The 5,270-nt window shown below is 48.6% G+C and overlaps 1 pseudogene; it reads left to right on the top strand.

Moving 5' to 3' along the window:
• The first annotated feature begins 3,195 nt into the window (after positions 1 to 3,195).
• LOC100588721 lies at positions 3,196 to 4,225 on the top strand (annotated as a pseudogene).
• Positions 4,226 to 5,270: the final 1,045 nt, after the last annotated feature.

Here is a 5,270-nt window from a genome sequence, read left to right as displayed (position 1 = left end):
GGGGGACTTTCTGTCCCCCAAGAGTGCAGTAATGCCTAGGTCTGCAGGGCAGCTGGGCAGTTGCAGCTGCACCTGGGAGGGTGGGGCTCCTGTATCTCCAACTAGGAATGAGTCCTGGCTTCCTCCTGTTCCCAGCTTCCACCAGCTCCTGCCAGCTTCCTGGAGTACACAGCCCTGGTGTGCCTCCCCTACTGCAGCCAGCATCTTTGCAGTGGCTGCTCCAGATAAGCTGCCACTGCCATCACTTGGAAGGTTGAGGTGGGAGAGATGGCTTGAGCCCAGGAAGTGGAGACTGTAGTGAGCCATGATCATGCCATTACACTCCAGCTTGGGTGACAGATCGAGATCCTGTTTTTAAAAATATAAATAAGGCCAGACACGGTGGCTCACGCCTGTAATCCCAGCACCTTGGGAGGCCGAGACTGGTGGATCACAAGGTCAGGAGTTCGAGAACAGCCTGGCCAACATGGTAAAACCCCATCTCTACTTAAAAAATTAGCCAGGCATGGTGGCATGCACCTGTCATCTCAGCTACTCAGGAGGCTGAGGCAGGAGAATTGCTTGAACCCTGGAGGTGGAGGTTGCAGTGAGCTGAGATTGCACCACTGCACTCCAGCCTGGGGAACAGAGTGAGACTCTGTCTCAAAAATAATAATAATAAATAAATAATAAAAGTGAGCATCCTTCCTGATTTTTAAGAAACTCCCTGTCAGTAGTTGTTAGGGGGCTAATCTCCTCAGGTTACAAGACAGACCTCTAGGGGGCAGTGTTGTCCAAACTCCACAGGCCAGCCTGCTGGTCTCAGGGGGACCCATCTTGAGTACCCTATTACGTACTATGTTCATGGAACCTAAGGCATCATTGATTAAAAGAGATACCATTACTGGATGTGCCACTAAAAATGAAACTACTCCAGATAGAAGTCTATTAGACCCCAGATAAAGCTGAGACACTAAAGGCCTCTGTGGAGGGGGTCCATAAGAAATATACAGAAAAATGAGAAAGAAAGGGACATGCATAGTAGGACAGCAAGAGAAGTTGCATGTTTCAATTTTGCCATGGACAGAGGAAGTAAAATCTGCCCTCATAATTTGAATCAAAAGTTGGTTCTCATGCAGTTTTCTGGTACTACTTGTGCCATCAAAAAAACCTCAGATAATTTAATGTACAAATGCACCTCAACTTATGATGATGGTATGTCCTGATAAACCATCATAAGGTGACTATATCATAAGTCAACTTTATCCAGTTGTAAGTTGAGAAGCACACTGAATGCATATTGTTTTCACACTATCACAAAGTTGGAAAATCATAAGTTGAAACATCCTAAGTTAGGGACCATCTGTAGTTTCACATTATTATGAGTTCCTTGGCAAGGGGAGAACCCAAAGCTTATATAATTTGATGCCCTCTTTTAAAAAAGAAATACAAAATATCTTACTCTTGCAAATTTTATAAAAACCTATGATGAGGCTGAGTGTGGTGGTTCACATCTGTGATCCCAGTGCTTTGGGAGGCTGAGGCAGGCAGATCACTTGAGGCCAGGAATTTGAGACCAGCCTGGCCAACATGGTGAAACTGCATCTCTCTACTAAAAAAACAAAGAAAATTAGCTGGGTGTGGTGGCGTGTGCCTCAGCTACTCTGGAGTCTGAAGCATGAGAATCACTTCAACCTGGGAGGTAGAGGTTGCAGTGAGCTGAGATATCAACACTGCACTCCAACCTCGGCAACAGAGTGAGACTGTCTCAGAAAAAAATATATGTAATTTGATCCCATGAAGCTATGAGGTGAAACCCTTTCAGGACCTTGGAAGGGCCATGCAAATGAGGGGCCCTGAAGCTTTACTCTCATTGGTAAAACAGCCTGTGCCCCAAGTGACAGGCAGAAGCAAAGAAAAATCCTCTACAAATGAACGCAATTTTAATCGAAACAACAGCAATCACAACATACCATCAACTATTATCATATCCTGACTTCAGAGATGTTAAAGTACACAACAGTATGCTTCTTAGGAGCAATGAAATATGGTACTTCAAAAAGAAAAAAGATAATGTAAATTTTGACCCTGACTTGGCTAAGACAATAACACAATGACGACAACAATGATGATAGCTATCATTTATCAAGCTCCTACAGTGTGCCAGCCTTCTCACAAACTTTTTTTCTGCTCCTCACATGAGCTTAATGCCACCACCAAAGACTTGGAAGATGCAAGGTAGTGATTCCTACCAAATCCACAATTAACTCACTTGTTTGATCAGTGTACAAATCAAGTAGGTCATAGAAAATTACCACAGATCATCACGGACTAATCCAGTGGTGAGGTGAATCACAACCAGAATCGCAAAGATGGTATTTTTACTGGAGCAAATCCACACAGACCCTGGCACCTGGTGTGCCACTATTGACCTGGCAACTGCTTTATCATGCCCACCCCCACCTTAATCCTCTTCTGCCCTGTTGTGGCAGGGACAGCAGTATACTTTCACTGTCCTGCCTCTGGGCTATGTCAGCTTACCTGCACTTGGTCAGAATGCAATCTGGAGGGACCCAGAAGCCCAAGCTGATCCATTACATATCTTTATCATGCTAATTGGACCTGGAGAGCCCCAAAGAGCTAGCACCTAAATGCCTTAGTAAAGTACCTGTATGCCAGAAAATGGGAGATAAAGCCTGACAATATTCAGGAGTCTGCTGCATGTGTGAAGCCTCTAGAGTCCAGTGGTCTGGGCTTTGTTGGGATAGACCTTCTAACGTGAGCTTCAAGTTGTACTTTACACCAGAAAGAGCCATGAAGAAAAAGATACAAAGCTTAATTTTCAGAAGTAACACAAACCAGATTTGAATATCTGTTGCTGTGAACCACTAACTCAAGTAACAACCCTTAAGGGTACAAGGTTTTTGGCTTTTGTTTTTGAATTTTTATTTTAACATAATTTCAGGCTTACAGAGCAGTTGAAAGAATAGTTGAAGAATTGCCATATACCCTTCACTCAGATTTCACAAATACTAACATTTTCATAGGCAGACAGAAGCAAATTATTTTTAAGTTGAAGTAGTTAAGTTTCCTTTATACTTATTTAGTTCTAGGAATTTTGACTGATAGACATTGACTGGTGGGGGAGGTGGAGGTTGCTGGCTGACCAAGGTGATCTGTGGTGGTTGGTGGCATGTTGGGTGGCTAAAGCAGGCGATGTGCAGTGGGGTAGGGGTGTGTCATAGTGACCACCTGGATGGGCCAGCAGGGCCAGGTATAATGAGACATTGCCACGGAGTTTCTTCCCCCAGATACAGTGTGGCCCAGGTGGATGCCATGGTGCCACCCTCTGGTGCTGAGGAGCCCACACTGTGAGAAGCCTGCCCTGCCTATGCACCAGCGCCGATGACCCAGCCAGGCCTGATTTAGCCCCGCCAGGCAGGCAGCAATGGCCCCTCTCAAGCATGGAGCTCCCTTCCTGAGACAGGAAGCTGTTGGAGAAATGGAGCTTTGAAGCCATCAACTCACAGCTAACTGTAGAGAGCAAAGATACCCACATTATCGTCAGGATTGAGAGCTACTCACGTAAGATAGCAGGAGACGACAAACACTGTTCTGACAGGAGGGCGGCCCACGTACTGAAGGCTCTCTCTCTATCGCAGACCTCAGGCCTCAGGCCCAGCAGCCTGAGCAAGAACCAAGGTGGCAAGGACGAGGTCCCCCTCAGGGACAAGTGCAATTGCAAGACCCTCTTCCACTTGATTGTCATGCTCAGCGAGTCCTTTCAGGCCTGACTATGACCTCAGCACAGCCCGCAGCCATGGGTTCAGCTGGAAGCCCAGCCTCAGCTGGGTGGTAAATGCAGTTAACTGCAGTCTGTTCTCAGCTGCGTGGGGGGACATTAAGGTCCTAGAACACAGCTGCGGAACACAGTGGATGAGGAGATCCGCCTGGCTTAATGGAACACCTACAGCTATAACCCAGACATGGACCCAGACCCCTTCAGGGAAGAAGATACCCTCTGGTCCTTCAACTAATTCCTCTACAACAAAGGGCTCAAGCAAATTGTCTTCTTCAGCCACTGCTCCATTAGCAGCTCCACCTGCACACCCTCAGAGGCAGGCAACGAGATGGACCTGGAACTGGGGGAAGAGGAGGAAGAGAAAGAAAGCAGAGGCGGAGGCAGTGAGGGTGGGGCCGAAGAGACCAGACCATGGAGGATGGGTTCCCAGTGATTTGTATGTGATGAGGAGAAGCACAGGCCCCAGCTTCATCCAGCTTCAAGCAATGCCTGGACCTGCCTACCTGAGAGGCCCCGAGACCTCCCCAGCTGCAGGCCAGACCCTGGTGCTGTCAGAGTCTCAGCACTGCCCAAGGCCACACCTGCCTGGCCCTTTGGCTCCAGCCTGTTGGTGTGCACTCAACCTCATAGGCTTCTGCTGCCCACGCTGTGGCTGGACTAGACAGCACAGGACCTGCTGCAAAGAGTAACCACCTTGCCCAAACGAACTGCCACAGGCAGGGACAGCTAGACCACAGAGTTTATTTTTGTATTTCTGCTGGGCCTGCACACTCCAGCCCAAAGGGCTTATAGCCAGAGGCCCCAGAGGTCATGAGCTCTAGTCTTGGGTCAGCTCTTGGCACCCACCTGTGCCCCCACCTCACCCATTTGGCTGCATGCACTGAGTGTCACTTTGCTGCAGCTCATTGCTTTCCAATAAAAATGTCTGTGACTTAAAAAAAATTGAGACAAAAATTTAAAAATTTTATAACATGCTCATGAATGCTGGCAACCTCACCTCCACCAGCACCCCACCCCAACTGCCACCACCGCCAGTACAAGTGCAAGCACAGCACCAGCAACCCCACGGCTGCCAGTGCCCCAGCCCCCTTTTTCACCCCCACCAATGCACCGCCGCCACCACTGGCATGAGCACATGCAGGAACACCACCTCCCCAGTTCTGCTGGAACCCCTCCCCAGCTAACACGTGTGCACCCCGCCATGCTGCTGCAGCTGCTGCCATACATCAGTAAGCACAGATCTCACTGACACCACCCTGACCAAGCGCTTTGGCTAAAGCGCTTTGGCTTCCATCACAATGCTGTGGCCAGCAGACTGGGAACAACCCAGCCCCTCCAGCAGAATAGATTCCTAACGTTGAGGGTTCAGAGAACACAGCCAGGCGCCCAGCACCAGCTTTCCCAGAGTTACAGCACGCAGCCCAGGAGTGCTGAGCTGAGCCTGGGCCCCCTAAAATCTTCCGGAAATAAAGCAAGTCAACCAAACCCA

Source organism: Nomascus leucogenys, chromosome 8, assembly GCF_006542625.1.
Source record: "Nomascus leucogenys isolate Asia chromosome 8, Asia_NLE_v1, whole genome shotgun sequence".
Lineage (NCBI taxonomy): Eukaryota > Metazoa > Chordata > Mammalia > Primates > Hylobatidae > Nomascus > Nomascus leucogenys.
This window is presented reverse-complemented; position numbering and strand designations above follow the sequence as displayed.